The sequence below is a fragment of the Hippocampus guttulatus genome, chromosome 19, assembly GCF_054856545.1.
Source record: "Hippocampus guttulatus isolate MCC_2025c chromosome 19, RoL_Hgut_1.0, whole genome shotgun sequence".
In the NCBI taxonomy this organism is placed as follows: Eukaryota; Metazoa; Chordata; class Actinopteri; order Syngnathiformes; family Syngnathidae; genus Hippocampus; species Hippocampus guttulatus.
The window spans coordinates 12867979-12887203 of NC_141279.1; the positions used below are offsets into that span (position 1 = coordinate 12867979).

The 19225-nt window shown below is 49.0% G+C and overlaps 2 non-coding genes across 2 annotated transcripts; both read left to right on the forward strand.

Moving 5' to 3' along the window:
- The first annotated feature begins 13008 nt into the window (after nt 1-13008).
- Nucleotides 13009-13081, forward strand: trnaf-gaa (transfer RNA phenylalanine (anticodon GAA)). Its single transcript has one exon. It is a non-coding gene; the product is annotated as a tRNA-Phe (tRNA).
- A 4168-nt stretch (nt 13082-17249) lies between these two features.
- On the forward strand, nt 17250-17322 carry trnaf-gaa (transfer RNA phenylalanine (anticodon GAA)). Its single transcript has one exon. It is a non-coding gene; the product is annotated as a tRNA-Phe (tRNA).
- The last annotated feature ends 1903 nt before the right edge of the window (nt 17323-19225 follow it).

A 19225-nucleotide genomic window follows, 5' to 3' on the forward strand; every position in this document is an offset into this window, starting at 1 on the left:
TATGAGGAGAAGGGAGAAAGGAGACAGTGCAGAGGGTGTGAAAGGTGGGTGACGAAAGCAAACTATGCCAGACACGTGAGAGGCTGTGAAAGAGTGGACGGAGAGAATGAGGGGGAGAAGGGAGGAGGGAGAAGGGAGGGAGCGGGTGGGGCGTGTGGAGGGGGGGCTGGGGGGAAACGAAGGGCGAATGGGGGTCGCGGAGGGAGAAGGGTGGCTTGCGGGAGGTGTGGGAAGGAAATGTTGGCGGGGAACCTTGCAAGACACCAACGGGATTCGTGCCGGGTGTGGGACCCGGGAGGGGGGGCAAGTCCCTGACGGGGGCCGATTGCCCAGGATAGGATAGCCATTACTGGTGGGATGCCTCCACGTGGCGCGAGGGGGAACGCCGGGGGTCTCGAGCCCCTGCTGCGGCTAAAGACCTACCAGCTGACGGGGAAGGAGAAGGGACCTCACCGGAAGGAGAGACACCCGATGCTCGCCCCGCCGGAACGGAGGGAAGTGGGAGTAGCCGCCCCACAACCCTCCTTAAACAAAAGTCAGGCGAGGGCCCTTTCAGGACCCGCACGTGGTGCGACGAGGGGGGAAAAAGGTTCCCCAGGGGGTGAGATGGGGATGGTGAGAAGGAAGCGTAAGCAGGGCGGGATGGACGAAAGACATGTGGGAGGATGGGTGAAAGACAGACTGGTGGGGATTCACCCCCATCCAGGCCCTGGCAGGAAGAGGGGAGCGAGGAGCAGGGACGATAAAAGAAGGGAGAGGAATGAAAGGAGGGGAGACAGGAGGAAGGGAAGGGTGGGACGGGAAAGGGGCAATAGACTGGAAGTTCGGGGTAAGAATGAAGAACGAGTGATAGTCACATGGAATGTGAGGCGACTGAGTGTGAGAGAGACATTTAGAAAGAGGTTGAGGAGAGTGGCAGAAAGAGTCAACAAGGAAAAATGGGAAGTGGTACTGATGACGGAATTAAAGGCAGAAGAAGCTGGGGTGGTGTGGTTGGGTGAGGAGGAGGAACAGGTTCATGGGAGGAAAGCCGGAGTGATGTTGAGGGGAACGGCATTGAGGATGTGGATAGAGGAAGGACAACAGAAGTGGCTGGGAGAGAGAGTGGTGGCGGTGGTGCTGGGAGGGCTCAGGCTGGTATCAGTCTACCAACCGAGCTGGGGAACGGATGAACGAGAAATGGAGAGATGCCGACGAGATATGGGGAGTCAGGTGGCGATGGGAGGGAGTGAAAGACTGGTGATTGGAGGAGACTTCAATGCAAGTGTGGGAACGAATGTGAAGATAGGAGGAGTGTGTGGGGGGCATGGGTTGGGGAGGATGAATGAAGCCGGAAGGGGCCTAATAGAATGGTGCCAGGAGCACGATCTGGCATATGTGAATAGCTATAGGAGGTTTAGAAGGAGGGGGACGTGGCGACACATGGCGAGTGGAAAATGGTATGAGTTGGATGGATTTCTGGTGAAAGGGAATGAGAGACACCGCATGGTGAAAAGGATGTGGACTATGAGTGAGTATGAACTGTCAGATCACAGGCCGGTGTGTATGCAGGTGAATGGGAAGTGGAAGAGATGGAGGACAGAAGAGAGGATCCAGAGGAGAGTGCTGCAAGCGAAGTGGGAGGGGTTGAAAGTGGAGGAGAAGAAAAGAGAATATGAGAAGAGGACAAGAGAGAAATTGGGGGAGTTGAATAAGGAAGGACTGGTAAAGGAGGGCGGGTGGACGGAGCTGGCGAAGATAATGGTGGAAACAGCAGTGGAGGTATGTGGAAGGGAGAGAAGAGAAATATCCAACCCGTGGACGGTAGGGAGAGAGGAGGAGATAGAAGAGATAAAGAAGAGGGTATGGGAGAGGGTAGACAGAAGGAATAAGATAATGGAGACACTGAATGCGAGGAGAAGGCTAAGAGTGAGGGGAGGAGGGAGAGGAGTGGGGGAGATGGAAGAAGAGCTCACCAGACTAAAAGCGGAAGTGAAGGAAGCGCGAAAGGAATCGAAGAAGTTGCTGAGGAGGCTGGAAAGAGACTGGTGGGAAGGAGTGATTGAGGACTGTCAGGAAGCATGTTCTAGAGGGAGGATTGGCGAAATGTACAAATGTTTGAGGAAGATAGGAAAGAGGGATAGACCGGCCGCTCGGAGCACGACTGTGACGGCAAATGAGTTTAGGGAGCATTTTGAAAGTGTGTCGAGAGAGAGGTACGAGGAAGAACCAAGAGTGATTGAGGAGGCGGTTCGAGGAGCCGTAGATCTCAGGGACGATTGTAGGGCGAGCGAAGCAAATAAGATCATGAATGAGGTGCCAGATAGGGAGGAAATCATGGAGGCTATGTGGGAGATACGAGAGTCGGCACCGGGAGAGGATGGGGTGAGAATAGGATATTTACGGAATGCGTGTGAGGAAGTGTTAGGAAGGGGGATTAAGATAGTGAGGGAGATGTTTGAGCAGAGGGCGGACCAGTGGGATAGAAGTGTAAAAGTGGGACTGATGGTACCGTTACATAAGAAGGGGGACAGGAATGACAGAAACAACTACAGGGGAGTGTGCCTGCTGAGTATGTGCAGCAGGGTGTTAGGAAGAGTGTTAGCGAAGAGACTGAGTTGGTGGGCCGAACACCTGAGGCTCCTTGATGAAAACCAAGCGGGCTTTAGGAAAGGGAGGTCCACAGCAGATGTGACGCAGATGATGGTACGCATACAGGAGGATGTAAAAGATTGTAAGAGAAGAGTGACTCAGGAAGGGGTGAAGGATGTGAAGGATGACGACTGGCCATGTGCAAGACTGTTAGATCTGAAAAAGGCGTATCCGAGAGTGAGTAAACCAGCGTTGTGGTTGTTGCTGGAACGGTATGGGCTAAAGGGCAAATGTCTGGATACCATTATGGACCTGCATGAGACGACAGAGTACAAGGTGAGGGGAAGGGAGGGAGTGAGTGGAGGATGGATGCCAGCAAGAGGGCTGCGAGAAGGATGCTCTACATCGCCGATCCTCTTTAATATCTACCATCAGGCGGTGATGAGGCAGGCACTGGCGGCGAGGAACCGAGATGGCAGGGAGGAGAAAATGGTGGTGTGGAGGTGGATACCAGGAGGGTCGTTCGCAGGGGAACATGGCTGGGAGAGAGGGAGCTCGGAAACAAAAGAAGTGCGGGTATCGAGCGCCTTGTTTGCAGATGACACTACTATAGTGGGAACGAAAGGAGAGATACACGAGAGTGTAAGGAGGGTGAAAAGGGTGATGACGCAGTGGGAAGAGAGGAACAATGAGGAGAAGGAGGAGGTGCTGGAGTTTGGAACGCAAGAGGGGGAGGAGATTAGAGTGTTAGGAAGCTGGATTGGGACTCAGATAGACGTGAAGAACAGGATCAAAAGGGCGGGACAGCTATGGGGGAGTGTGAAAGGGTGGCTGAAAGGGACACGACTATCAAAGCGGTGGCAAGGGAGAGTAGTGGAGGCGTGTGTGGAGAGCAGCTTGTTGTATGACTGTCAGGTAAGAACGTGGTTGAAGAGGGATGGGGGGAAACTACAGAAGTGGATGGATAGGTGCTATAGGTATGTGTGGAGTGATAGAAATGGAGAACCACTGAGGCAAATGCAAGAAAGGGGAGTGAATATGTATGATGTGAGGAAAATGTTGGGAGTAAAATCCGTTGAATGGAAAATTGAGAGGAGAGTGTTGCAGAGAATCGGACATGTGATGCGTATGGGGAATGAAAGACTAACAAAAGCTATGGTATTGGGATGGTGGGAGGAATTGGAAGGAAGAGGGAAGAAGATGGGGCACAAAAGGAAGACGGTGTTGTATTGGAAGCCTCGTGTGGTGGGATGCCTCCAAGTGGCGCGAGGGGGGAACGCCGGGGCTCTTGGGCCCCAGTTGCGGCTAAATGCCCACCAGCCGGCGGGGGAGGAGGTGGGGCCTCACCGGAAGGTGAGGCGCCCAGGGCTCACCCCGCTGGAACGGAGGGAAGTGGGAGTAGCCGCCCCACAACCCTCCTTAAACAAAAATCAGGCGAGGGCCCTTCCGCGGCCCGCACTGAGTGTGAACCTCGCGGGGCACCAGCGAGAGTCGTACCGGGTGTGGGACCCGGGAGGGGGGGCAAGTCCCTGACGGGGGCCGATTGCCCAGGAAGGAAGGAAGGTTGTATTGGAAGAGAGTGATGAGGAATGCAGGAATGGACTGGACGGAGGTGGAAAGATTGACGAGTGATAGGGAAGGATGGAAGCGGAGAGTGAGCGAGCGAATGGATCACCTGTATAAATGGGAAAATCAGAAGGGTCACAGATATGAGGTGGGTAGGAACGAGGAGAGACTGGGAAGGAATGTTAGGAGAGTGAATGATGGGTTGGTATGTAGGTATGAGGGGTGCGGAAAAGTATGCAGGAGTAGAGCTGGTCTAACCATGCACGAAAAACGCATACACCGCAGGAACGAGGAACAGGTGGAGTTTGAGTGTGGGAGGTGTGGGAGGAGGTTTGGGTCGAAAGGGAATAAAATAAGTCACGAAAGGAGTTGCACGGGAGGGGCGTATGAGGAGAAGGGAGAAAGGAGACAGTGCGGAGGGTGTGAAAGGTGGGTGACGAAAGCAAACTATGCCAGACACGTGAGAGGCTGTGAAAGAGTGGACGGAGAGAATGAGGGGGAGAAGGGAGGAGGGAGAAGGGAGGGAGCGGGTGGGGCGTGTGGAGGGGGGGCTGGGGGGAAACGAAGGGCGAATGGGGGTCGCGGAGGGAGAAGGCTGGCTTGCGGGAGGTGTGGGAAGGAAATGTTGGCGGGGAACCTTGCAAGACACCAACGGGATTCGTGCCGGGTGTGGGACCCGGGAGGGGGGGCAAGTCCCTGACGGGGGCCGATTGCCCAGGATCGGATCTGACATTTCACACTGACAATAAACCCTGGAAATGTTCTCAGTGTGGGAAGATGTGTACTTGTCAGAGTGCTTTGAAAAGACATGAGAATCCACACTGGTGAGAAGCCTTTTGCCTGCTTAGTTTGTGGCCAATGATTCTCTAAAACGGGAACCTTAAAAATACATACCAGAACACACACTGGCGAGAAACCCTATTCATGCTCAGTTTGTGGTAAAAGATTCCCCAAGAAGGAAAACTTAAAAGTACATACAAGAACCCACACTGGTGAGAAACCTTTTGCCTGTTCGGATTGTGGCCAAAAATTCTCTGACAAGAGAACCTTAAAAAACACACACACTGGTGAGAAACCTTTTGCCTGTTCACATTGTGGCCAAAGATTCTCTCAGAAGAGATACTTATAAAATCACACGAGAACCCACACTGGTGAGAAGCCTTTTGCCTGTTCAGATTGTGAACAAAAATTCTCTGACAAGAGAAACTTAAAAAGACACACCAGAACACACACTGGTGAGAAACCTTTTGTCTGTTCAGATTGTGGCAAAAGATTCTCTCAGAACGGACACTTAAAAAATCACACGAGAACCCACACTGGTGAGAAGCCTTTTGCCTGTTCAGATTGTGGCCAAAAATTCTCTGACAAGAGAACCCTAAAAAGACACACCAGAACACACACTGGTGAGAAACCTTTTGCCTGTTCATATTGTGGCCAAAGATTCTCTGAGAAGAGACACTTAAAAAAATCACACAAGAACCCACACTGGTGAGAAACTTTTTCGTGCTCAGTTTGTGGCCAAAAATCCTCTGACAAGAGAACCTTAAAAAACAGACCAGAAATCACACTGGTGAGAAATCTTTTGCCTGTTCAGATTGTGGCAAAAGATTCCGTCAGAAGACACACCGAGAGGACACCCAGGAACCCACAATGGTGAGAAACATTTTTCCTGCTCAGATTGTGGCCAAATATTCTCGGGGGAGTCTCAGATTAAGAATCACAAGTGTGATGACGAGATAAACAGTTATCAATGAAATTTCCCACTCCCATCTAATCAGGCTTCATCAGGCAAATTGTATCTACCTTGTTATTTAGATCCTGAAGTTTTCTTTTCCTTGAGTGGATTGAAAAGTGTTTTATTTTGTTTTGTTTTTGGTTGTTGTAATGAATTAGAAAATGTGCCCTGTTAATTATGTTATAATACTTATGGATTCTTCATTATATACAGTATATATATAAAATTCTCGTCTCACCCCTCGGGTGGTGTCCGTCCCCCATTCAGCTCGGGTCCTCTACCAGAGGCCAGGAAGCTTGAGGGTTCTGCACAGTATCCTTGCTGTTCCCAGCACTGCACATTTCTGGACTGAGATGTCCGATGTTGTTCCCGGGATCTGTTGCAACCACTCATCTAGTTTGGGGGTCACTGCCCCGAGTGCTCCGACCAACACAGGCACGACTGTCACCTTTACCTTCCGGGCTCTCTCCAGCTCCTCTCTGAGCCCTTGGTATTTCTCGAGTTTCTCGTGTTCCTTCTTTCTGATGCTTCCATCACTTGGGACTGCTACATCCACTACAACGGCTTTCCTCTGCCCTTTATCTATGATCACGAGATCCCGTTGGGTCGCCATTACCATCTTGTCAGTCTGGATCTGGACGTCCCACAGGATCTTCGCTTGGTCATTCTCCACCAAGTTTCATGGAAAGTGTGAATGTGTATATATATAAATTAGAGCTGTCAGTTTAGCGCCTTCTTATCGGCATTAATTTAAATGAATTTTAACGGGATTAATTTTTTTCTCGCGAGATTAACACGGCAGACGTCACAGCGGGTGTTACGTTGCTCTATAAATAAACTCGAAACAAAACAATAAGCGCGCTGCACAGCTCTACGCACGTTTGTTTTGCCAGCCACGGCAGCGCGAGACACCGAAAATGGATACTTTGTGAGTTTATGAATGGAAAGTTTACTTTTAAAAAGTTGCCAGATTGTTCCACTGACAAGACAAAAGTTACCTGTATGTTTTGCAGTCGTAAACTGAGCTATCATCATCGCACGTCGAGTCTGAAATACCACTTAATGGCCAAGCACACAGCTGATGTGAGTACTTCGCCCCCTCGTCTCAGACAGACAGCTATGGATCATTTCAAAGCGAAGAGAATGGATAACACGACGAAGAACAAATTTGCTGAAGCCAGAGCTAAATGTATGGATTGCATGCAAGCCTGTCAACATTGTCCACAGCCAGACTCAAGCTGAAATCATTTGCATTCATCTAACGACTCCACTACGGATTGCAAGCAAGAGCCTCCATTACAAGCTAAGAACAGAAAATCTACGTAGCAGTGAAGGCTAAGTTACACCAAGCGGAAGAAGATACTGTTTCAGGAGAGAAATAAGAGACTATAGGGATGTTCACACGGCACACATTTGCTCCGGCGCTACACCGATGTATTTTGTTGTGATATATTTTACACCGGAGCAAATTTTGTGGAGCAGTCACTCGAATAAAGCCGCTGAGTGTGTCAGCACCGGCGCAGCGTCGGTGCAGCTCCACTTGCAGTCACACGGCAGCGGAGCAAAACAACAGAGAACGAATGAGCTGTCGTGTTGGTTCTTTTTAAAACTTTTACACAACTCAAGCAACTACTGTACAGGCACGTACTTCTCCTTCTCGGTCTCAGTGCCTTCAGCTCGAGAGTGACCGCCCCCGAAAACGTAAATCAACGATGACTTCAATGACACTCAGAAAAGCAAACATGTAATGCGCCAAACAGAAAATCAAGAGAGGAAATCACAAAATAAATTCTAGGGTGTGCGGGGGGTTGTGAACGCACAATAAAGGAACAAACTACACAAACAACTCCGAGACAGTCCAGTCTCCTACAAAAGGAAAGATGACGTTTGGGGACCACCCCCCCCCCCCCCACCTGTTCTAGTTGAGATGGTATAACCCAAGAGGTGCTTGCTCCTGTTACCAGCCAAGTCTTGTGTCGTTATTAAACAAACACATGACGGAAGTCTGACAGAGCACGAAAGCAACGCATTCTCGCCGTACGTAATCACCTCTTCCCGAGCATTTGCTCTGGAGCAAAATGGAGAGCTCACACGTGCAAATTTACATCGGTGCTGCTCTGCAAACAAGCATTTGCTCTGGAGCAAATTTTTAAACCACCTCCCTGAGGTCGATCAAATTTGCTCCGGTGTAAGCTGTTTTCCGTAGCTACCCTGGAGCAAATTTGCACGTGTGACCGTTCCACTGGCGCAGCGCCGGCGTAGCACCGGAGCAAATGTTGCCGTATGAACAAGCCTTAGGTTGATGAGCCTCTGGTGAATAAAGAGCAGGCATTCTGTTGCGTTCGATGTATGCCACTGATGCGATTGTTTCTTGTTTGGAACTATTTTGTGTGGAAGGTTACAGTTTTCCGTGGCCATATAAATAAAGCGGGTGGAGCTTCTCTGTGTTCGTCTGACAGCGACGGTGCGCCACTGAGGCACGTCAAGAGTTCAGCGGTGCAGTGGTAGCGACCTAGCTGAAAATAAAACGTCTCCAGTGTTGTCATCTAACCAAGTGGAGTCATCCGAAATAATGTCTACACAACATTTCAGTAAATATTTGCATTTTGCACAGAGAAAACTGATTCATGATTCCATGTTGATGAGAGCATTAAAATGGGGAAAAATAGGATAAAAATATATAAAAGGAAATTCAGAAATGATAAATGCGTGAATAATCACGATTAAATTTTTGTTCATTTGAGTTAATTATGACAGTTGCGTTTTTAATTAGATTAAATATTTTAATCGTTTGACAGCTCTACTATGTTTGGCTCTGAGTTGCGTTTTTTTAAATATAATTTGTTTTAACTCATTTTCAGAGGTTTGGTTGGTTGATTTCGTTCTTCGTGTTTTGTTTCCTTTTTTTTTTTTTAACTGTCCCATCCTTGACTGTGCAGCACCCCACATGTTGCGATATGTGTTTAATTGTCTTTTATTGGATGCAATCCTGAATAAAATGGACATTTTCCATTTTTTCATGAAATGTGTGATGGAGCCGTATGAATTGTTGTTTGATTCTGTGTGTTACTTGCTGGTGAATAAAGTTTTCTTTGCTCAAAAAGCTTGGATCAGCCAATTCTTCTTCAATATCCCTACCTCAATATCGGAGAGATTCATGATTGGTGAGGCACTATTTTCCTTGAGTGAGATCTTAAAATAGGAGCCCAAAAACAGAAGGTTGCTTGTATTTAAATGTTGACCATTATTGTAACATGTCTCAAATAAGGTCAGACTGGAATTCCTGAACGCCCTTTGGGCTGGGAAGTCCGAGCCGCGAAGTCAGCAAAAAAAAGTTCCCAAATTCACTCAAAAGAGAGAATCCCAATGGAGACGAAGACTGTGAATGGCAAAACATCCTCCAACCAAATATTTTCTGATCTGCTTCATCCTCACAAGGGTCGCGGGTGTGCTGGAGCCTATTGTTAAATGTAATTCTGTTATCCCATATTTACTCTCAGTATTACTACAAAACCTTTGTTCTAGAGTTTGACTTCGCAATTGCCTCATTTGCAATGCGGTAGGTTTATTATGGGAGACTTGTCGGCCTGGGAGAGCTCAGCCGGCTCCTGTTTTGGCTCGTAAATTAACATCCTTTTGTTCAGTTTACGGCTTCTGATCAAATTAACTGTTGCTTGTGAGAAGATAACATCAACCCCAGGACACCATGTGAGGGTGTCAGAGATTTTCTCGGACAAAGTTAAAGAAATGACTCGGCACACAGGAAAATTGTCTTCAATATCGGCGGAAGCGGATCTCTAAGAGCGAACGACGGTTAGTTGCTCCGCGATCACACTCAAAGTCCCGCCACCGCAAGTTTGACATTTTATTGTAACATATGCAAAATACAAGAAAAACACTGCCCTCGATATTTGCATGCCGGTCCGGCTCCTCAGTAGTGATTGGTTACCTGTTTTTCAAACTTGAACCACCAGTACATTGGCGCCTTTTCTGGCTGGTCTTCATTAAATGACGGGTGTTCTCAACTCGTCTTTTGTTGCTCAACCGCTGTTCCCGAATTATTCATTCCCCTTTTGTGACCGAGTTTCGCCCTCTCCCCCGTGATCGCCCACCTGTATTGACGTGCTAATTGTGGACTTCAACAGCCCTCTGGCTTTGTGCACAGGAATTTGGGGGTGCTGGATACGCACCCAAACGTTTAGATGTGCCCAGATTAAATGAAACTTTAAACATGATACCATTTTGCTCATAGATTCCTCTAACAGAGGGACATCCACAGCTGTGTTCGCGGACCACCGAACTCCAGCAGGAGCCACCTGAGACCACAGGAATGAACTGTGTGTTCTCAATAAAAGTCTCCTCTACTGAAACTGTTGTGAATTGTGCAAATACTCCCCACACCCATTAGAAGATCGTGTATCAGGGACATCCTTTCAACAAATGCAAGGAGACAAGTTAAATTCACATTTAACTTGGTGTTACCAGCTGGCCGTAAGTAATAGTCCTGGGTACCGTGAAATAGTACAGGGTCAGACAAGATAAGATAAGATAAGATATCCTTTATTTGTCCCACACTGGGGACATTAAGACATTAAGGCAATTAGTTTTTCACACTGTTTTCTTGCCTCGCCTAACTGCTCACAGCACCACAACAATTTTCAGATCATACAAGATTTTGTTTCAAAGTAAGAATTCTTCAATTTCAACATATTTATTAATACAATTTGTACTGGCTTACCAAGCCAACATCTGGAATGCCCAGGGTGGCCCAACACAATGCATCATGGTCCAGGTCCATTGGTCCACCGTCAATGTTGGACCCTGTATTGTTTCTCGCCCTGCACCGCCGTCCGTCGTCGTGATCCACCGACACTCACACCAGTGCACACCAGCCTTTAATTGGGTCAGAATGACGTGAATATGGAAATAGCTTAGGTGGGGGAGACTGAAGATCTAAAGGTCCCTGGTTCAAACCCGGGGTTCGGCATGTGAGGCACAGAATTCATTTCTATGTTGCGATTACTGTATGACGCTGTGTCCATTGATAATAATAATAATAATGCATTTTATTTAAAAGCGCCTTTCATGCCACCCAAGGACACTGTACAGACAATAAGAAAATACAATGTAAAAATTAGTAAACGAGATATTATATAAAAACAGGACATAAAATCATAAAAACATAGGAAATGGAAGAGCTATGTGTTGTAGGCAATCCTGAACAGGTGTGTTTTTAGACGGGACTTGAAAGTGGAAAGAGGTGTGCAGTTTTGGAGGTCCGGAGGTAGGTTGTTCCAGAGCTTTGGAGCAGCGTGACTGAAGGCTCTGGCTCCCATGGTGCTCAGTCGGGCAGGGGGCACTGACAGGCGGAGGGAGGACGAGGATCTGAGGGAGCGAGAGGGGATATGCACCTGGAGAAGGTCGGATAGGTAAGGAGGGGCCAGGTTGTGGATGGCCATATATGTATATAGAAGCAGTTTGTAATTGATGCGATGTTGAACAGGGAGCCAGTGAAGCTGTTGGAGAACGGGGGTGATGTGCTGCTGGGAAGATGTTTTTGTGATGATGCGAGCAGAGGCGTTTTGGACCAGCTGGATTTTATGAAGGGACTTTTGAGGTAGGCCGAAGAGGAGAGCGTTGCAGTAATCAAGGCGGGATGTGACAAGACTGTGGACAAGAATAGCAGTGGTGCGGGGGGTGAGGGAAGGGCGAAGTCTGGTAATATTGCGGAGGTGGAAATAAGCAGTGCGGGTGATGGTGTTGATATGCGAGTGGAAGGTGAGCATGCTATCCAGGATGACACCCAGACTCTTAACCTGGGGGGAGGGGGACACTAGGGAGCTGTCAATGTTGAAGGAAAAACTGTTTACTTTGGATAAAGTGGATTTGGTGCCAAGAAGGAGGACTTCCGTTTTATTAGTATTTAATTTAAGAAAGTTTGTTGTGAACCATGTTTTGAGTTCGGAGAGGCAAGAGGTGAGGGAGGGGGGTGGGAGTATGGAGTTTGGCTTGCAGGAGAGGTAGAGCTGGGTGTCATCAGCAAAGCAGTGAAAGTGGATATTAAATTTGCGGAGGATATGGCCAAGAGGCAGGAGGTAGATGATGAAGAGAAGGGGACCTAGGACAGATCCCTGTGGTACACCTGTGGTGACTGGGGAGGGCTTTGAGGTGAAGGATTTGAGCTGGACAAACTGAGTGCGGCCAGTGAGGTAGGAGTGGAACCAACTGAGGGGAGTGTGGGAGAGACCAATGGAGGAGAGTCTATTGAGGAGGATAGGGTGAGAGATTGTGTCAAAGGCAGCGCTCAAGTCTAAGAGGATGAGGATGGATACTAAACCGGAATCAGATGCTATGAGGAGATCATTCACAATACGGATTAGGGCAGTCTCTGTGCTGTGGCGGGGGCGGAAACCGGACTGAAAGGGTTCATAGAGAGAGTGAAGGGACAGGTGGGAGTGGAGTTGAGCAGCAACAGTTTTTTCAAGGATTTTCGAGATAAATGGAAGGTTGGAGATGGGGCGGAGGTTATCAAAGTTGTTGGGGTCAGAGCCATGTTTTTTCAGTGTGGGGATGATAGCAGCAGTTTTGAGGAGTGATGGGACAATACCAGAAGAGAGTGAGGAGTGGATAATAGCAGATATGAGAGGAAGCACAGAAGGAAGGCAGGATTTAACAAGGGATGAAGGGAGGGGATCAAGCTGGCAAGTGGTGGGCTTGGATTTGAGTATGAGGTTGGATAATTCCCATTAATTGACTGGTGAAAAGGGCTGAAGAAACTCCACAAGAGGCTAAAATAGCTCAGTTGTGAGACCGTTAGTCTGAGAATCTTAAGGTTTCTGGTTTCTGGTTTCTGGTTCAACCGTGGTTTTCGGCATGTAGAGCACAGAAACTTTTTCTTTCATGCAATTACTGGACTTCAATGTGTCATTTGACTCACTTTTGTGATTTTGGCCGATAAGATCCCATTAATTGACTGGTTAAGAGGGCCTAGTTAAAGCTATAAGGAGGAGGAATCGGAATTGATTCTTTGTTGCAATGACTGTATGACACTGTGTCCTTTATCTTGCTGTTGTGATTTTGGCCAATAAGATCCCATTAATCGACTGGTGAAAAGGCCTGAGGACACTCCACAAGAGGGTGAAATAGCTCAGTTGGGAGAGCGTTAGACTGAAGATCTAAAGGTCCCTGGTTCAAACCCGGGTTTCGGCATGTGAGGCCATCCATCCATCCATCCATCATCTACCGCTTATCCGGGGCCAGGTCGCGGGGGCAACAGCTTTAGCAGGGAAGCCCAGACTTCCCTCTCCCTAGCTACTTCTTCCAGCTCTCCCCGGGGGATCCTGAGACGTTCCCAGGCCAGCTGGGTGACATAGTCTCTCCAGCGTGTCCTGGGTCTTCCTCGGGGTCTCCTCCCGGTGGGACATGCCCGGAACACCTCACCAGGGAGGCGCTCAGGAGGCATTCGAATCAGATGCCCAAGCCACCTCATCTGGCTCCTCTCGATGTGGAGGAGAAGCGGCTCGACTCTGAGCCCCTTCCGGATGACCGAGCTTCTCACCTTATCTCTAAGGGAGAGCCCGGACACCCTGCAGAGAAAACTCATTTCCCGCTTGTAGCCGGGATCTCGTTCTTTCGGTCACGACCCATAGCTCGTGACCATAGATGAGGGTTGGAACGTAGATCGACCGGTAAATTGAGAGCTTCGCCCTTTGGTTCAGCTCCTTCTTCACCACGACAGACCGATACAACGTCCGCATCACAGCAGACGCTGCACCGATCCGCCTGTCGATCTCTCGCTCCCTCCTGCCCCCACTCGTGAACAAGACCCAAAGATACTTGAACTCCTCCCCGACCCGGAGGGGGCACTCCACCCCCAAAACGGACCCCCTCAACGCTTCGGCTGCGCCTAGAAATTCTGTCCATAAAGGTTATGAACAGAATCGGCGACAAAGGGCAGCCTTGGCGGAGTCCTACCCCCACTGGAAACGATTCCGACTTACTGCCGGCAATGCGAACCAAACTCTGACATCGGTGGTATAGTGACCGAACCGCCCGTATTAGGGGGTTCGGTACCCCATACCCACGAAGCACCTCCCACAGAACTCCCCGAGGGACACGGTCAAACGCCTTCTCCAAGTCCACAAAACACATGTAGACTGGTTGGGCGAATTCCCACATACCCTCGAGGACCCTGCTAAGGGTGTAGAGCTGGTCCACTGTTCCACGGCCGGGACAAAAACCACACTGCTCCTCCTCAATCTGAGGCTCGACTTCCTGACGGACCCTCCTCTCCAGCACCCGTGAATAGACCTTACCAGGGAGGCTGAGGAGTGTGATCCCTCTGTAGTTGGAACACACCCTCCGGTCCCCCTTTTTAAAAAGAGGGACTACCACCCCGGTCTGCCAATCCAGAGGCACTCTCCCTGTTGACCACGCGATGTTGCAGAGGCGTGTCAACCAGGACAGCCCCACAACATCCAGAGCCTTGAGGAACTCCGGGCGGATCTCATCCACCCCTGGGGCCTTGCCACCGAGGAGCTTTTTAACCACATCGGTGACTTCAACCACAGAGATAGGAGAGCCCACCTCAAAGTCCCCAGGCTCTGCTTCCTCCAAGGAAGGCGTGTTGGTGGAGTTGAGGAGGTCTTCGAAGTACTCTGCCCACCGGTTCACAACGTCCCGAGTCGAAGTCAGCAGCGCCCCATCCCCACTGTACACAGTGTTAGTGGTGCACTGCTTCCCCCTCCTGAGACGTCGGATGGTGGACCAGAATATCCTCGAAGCCGTCCGGAAGTCGGCTTCCATGGCCTCACCCAACTCTTCCCATGCTCGGGTTTTTGCCTCGGCGACCACCGAAGCTGCGTTCCGCTTGGCCAGTCGATACCCGTCAGCTGCCTCTGGGGTCCCACAGGCCATAAAGGCTCGATAGGACTCCTTCTTCGGCTTGACGGCATCCCTTACTGCTGGTGTCCACCAGCGAGTACGGGGGTTGCCGCCACGACAGGCACCAACCACCTTACGGCCACAACTCAGATTGGCCGCCTCAACAATAGAGGCACGGAACATGGTCCATGTCCCCCGCCTCCCCAGGAACATGGGAAAAGCTCTGTCGGAGGTGGGAGTTGAAACTCCTTCTGACAGGGGATTCCGCCAGACGCTCCCAACAAACCCTCACAATACGTTTGGGTCTGCCAGGACGGACCGGCATCTTCCCCCACCATCGGAGCCTACTCACCACCAGGTGGTGATCAGTTGACAGCTCCGCCCCTCTCTTCACCCGAGTGTCCAGAACATGCGGCCGCAAATCCGATGATACAACTACAAAGTCGATCATCGAACTGTGGCCTAGGGTGTCCTGGTGCCAAGTGCACATATGGACACCCTTATGTTTGAACAAGGTGTTCGTTATGGACAATCCGTGGCGAGCACAGAAGTCCAATAACAAAACACCACTCGAGTTCTGATCGGGGGGGCCGTTCCTACCAATCACACCCCTCCAGGTCTCACTGTCATTGCCCACGTGAGCATTGAAGTCCCCCAGCAGAACAAGGGAGTCCCCAGCAGGAGTACTCTCCACCACACCCTCCAAGGACTCCAAAAAGGGTGGGTATGCTGGGCTGCTGTTTGGTGCATATGCACAAACAACAGTCAGGACCCGTCCACCCACCCGAAGGCGGAGGGAGGCAACCCTCTCGTCTACCGGTGTGAACCCCAATGTACAGGCACTGAGCCGGGGGGCAATGAGTATGCCTACACCTGCTCTGCGCCTCTCACCGTGAGCAACTCCAGAGTGGAAGAGAGTCCAACCCCTCTCGAGAGAACTGGTACCAGAACCCAGGCTGTGTGTGGAGGCAAGTCCGACTATATCCAGTCGGAAATTCTCTGCCTCACCCACCAGCTCGGGGCCTTCCCTGCCAGAGAGGTGACATTCCATGTCCCAAGAGCTAGCTTCAGCAGCCGAGGATCGGACCGCCAGGATCCCCACCTTTGGCTGCCGCCCAGCTCACATTGCACCCGACCCCTTTGGCTCCTCTCATGGGTGGTGAGCCCATGGGAAGGGGGACCCACGTTGCCTCTTCGGGCTGTGCCCTGCCGGGCCCCATGGGTGTAGGCCCGGCAACCAGGCGCTTGCCAACGAGCCCCACCTCCAGGCCTGGCTCCAGAGGGGGGCCCCGGTGACCCGCGTCCGGGCAAGGGAAACCTTGGTCCATATATTTTTCTCATCATAAGGGTCTTTGAGCCGTGCATTGTCTGGCCCCTCACCTAGAACCTGTTTGCCATGGGTGACCCTGCCAGGGGCATAAAGCCCCAGACAACTTAGCTCCTAGGATCATTGGGACACACAAACCCCTCCACCACGGTAAGGTGACGACTCATGGAGGGGGGCATGTGAGGCACAGATTTCAATTCTATATTGCGATGACTGTATGACGCTGTGTCCATTGACTCACTGCTGTTTTGTCCGATAAGATCCCATTAATTGACTGGTGAAAATGGCTGAAGAAACTCCACAAGAGGCTAAAATAGCTCAGTTGTGAGACCGTTAGTCTGAGAATCTTAAGGTTTCTGGTTCAACCGTGGTTTTCGGCATGTGGAGCACAGAAACATTTTCTTTCATGCAATTACTGGACTTCAATGTGTCATTTGACTCACTTCTGTGATTTTGGCCGATAAGATCCCATTAATTGAGTGGTTAAGAGGGCCTAGTTAAAGCTATAAGGAGGAGGAATCGGAATTGATTCTTTGTTGCGATGACTGTATGACGCTGTGTCCTTTGTCTTGCTCTTGTGATTTTGGCCAATAAGATCTCATTAATCGACTGGTGAAAAGGCCTGAGGAAACTCCACAAGAGGCCGAAATAGCTCATTTGGGAAAGCATTAGACTGAAGATCTAAAGGTCCCTGGTTCAAACCCGGTTTCGGCATGAGAGGGACAGAATACATTTCTATGTTGCGATTACTGTATGACGCTGTGTCAATTGACTCACTGTTGTTGTTTTGTCCGATAAGATCCCATTAATTGACTGGTGAAAAGGGCTGAAGAAACTCCACAAGAGGCTGAAATAGCTCAGTTGTGAGACAGTTCGTCTGAAGATTTTAAGGTTTCTGGTTTTCGGCATGTCGAGCACAGAAACTTTTCCTTTCATGCACTTACTGGACTTCAATGTGTCATTTGACTCACTTTTGTGATTTTGGCCGATAAGATCCCATTAATTGAGTGGTTAAGAGGGCCTAGTTAAAGCTATAAGGAGGAGGAATCGGAATTGATTCTTTGTTGCAATGACTGGATGACACTGTGTCCTTTATCTTGCTGCTGTGATTTTGGCCAATATGTCATTAATCGACTGGTGAAAAGGCCTGAGGAAACTCCGCCAGAGGCCGAAATAGCTCAATTGGGAGAGTGTTAGACTGAATATCTAAAGGTCCCTGGTTCAAACCCGGGTTTCGGCATGTGAGGCACAGAATTAATTTCTATGTTGCGATTAATGTATGACGCTGTTTCCGTTGACTCACTGTTGTTGTTTTGTCCGATAAGATCTCATTAATTGACTGGTGAAAAGGGCTGAAGAAACTCCACAAGAGGCTAAAATAGCTCAGTTGTGAGACCGTTCGTCTCAGAATCATAAGGTTTCTGCTTCAACCGTGGTTTTCGGCATGTAGAGCACAGAAACCTTTTCTTCCATAAAATTACTGGACTTCAATGTGTCATTTGACTCACTTTTGTGATTTTGGCCGATAAGATCCTATAAATTAACTGGTGAAGAGGGTCTAGTTAAAGCTATAAGGAGGAGGAATCGGAATTGATTCTTTGTTGCGATGACTGTATGACGCTGTGTCCTTTGTCTTGCTGTTGTTATTTTGGCCAATAAGATCTCATTAATCGACTGGTGAAAAGCCCTGAGGAAAGTCCCTAAGAGGCCGAAATAGCTCATTTGGGAAAGCATTAGACTGAAGATCTAAACGTCCCTGGTTCAAACCCGGCTTCGGCATGTGAGGCACAGAATACATTTATATGTTGCGATTACTGTATGAAGCTGTGTCCATTGACTCACTGTTGTTGTTTTGTCCGATAAGATCCCATTAATTGACTGGTGAAAAGGGCTGAAGAAACTCCACAAGAGGCTGAAATAGCTCGGTTGTGAGACAGTTCGTCTGAAGATTTTAAGGTTTCTGCTTCAACCGGGGTTTTCGGCATGTAGAGCAGAGAAACTTTTTCTTTCATGCAATTACTGGACTTCAATGTGTCATTTGACTCACTTTTGTGATTTTGGCCGATAAGATCCCATTAATTGACTGGTTAAGAGGCCCTAGTTAAAGCTATAAGGAGGAGGAATAGGAATTGATTCTTTGTTGCAATGACTGTATGACGCTGTGTCCTTTATCTTGCTGTTGTGATTTTGGCCGATAAGATCTCATTAATCGACTGGTGAAAAGGCCTGAGGAAACCCCACAAGAGGCTGAAATAGCTCAGTTGTGAGAGTGTTAGACTGAACATCTACAGGTCCCTGGTTCAAACCCGGGTTTCGGCATGTAAGGCACAGAATTCATTTCAATGTTGCGATTGCTGTACGACGCTGTGTCCATTGACTCACTGTTGTTGTTTTGTCTGATAACATCCCATTAATTGACTGGTGAAAAGGGCTGAGGAAACTCCACAAGAGGCTAAAAAGGCTCAGTTGTGAGACCGTTAGTCTGAGAATCTTAAGGTTTCTGGTTCAACCGTGGTTTTCGGCATGTGGAGCACAGAAACGTTTTCTTTCATGCAATTACTGGACTTCAATGTGTCATTTGACTCACTTTTGTGATTTTGGCCGATAAGATCCCATTAATTGAGTGGTTAAGAGGGCCTAGTTAAAGCTATAAGGAGGAGGAATCGGAATTGATTCTTTGTTGCGATGACTGTATGAAACTGTGTCCTTTGTCTTGCTGTTGTGATTTTGGCCAATAAGACCTCATTAATCGACTGGTGAAAAGGCCTGAGGAAACTCCGCAAGAGGCCGAAATAGCTCATTTGGGAGAGCGTTAGACTGAAGATCTAAAGATCCCTGGTTCAAACCTGGGTTTCGGCATGTGAGGCACAGAATACATTTCTATGTTGTGATTACTGTATGACGCTGTGTCCATTTACTCACTGTTGTTGTTTTGTCCGATAAGATCCCATTAATTGACTGGTGAAAAGGGCTGAAGAAACTCCACAACAGGCTGAAATAGCTCAGTTGTGAGACAGTTCGTCTGAAGATTTTAAGGTTTCTGCTTCAACCGGGGTTTTCGGCATGTAGAGCACAGAAACTTTTTCTTTCATGCAATTACTGGACTTCAATGTGTCATTTGACTCACTTTTGTGATTTTGGCC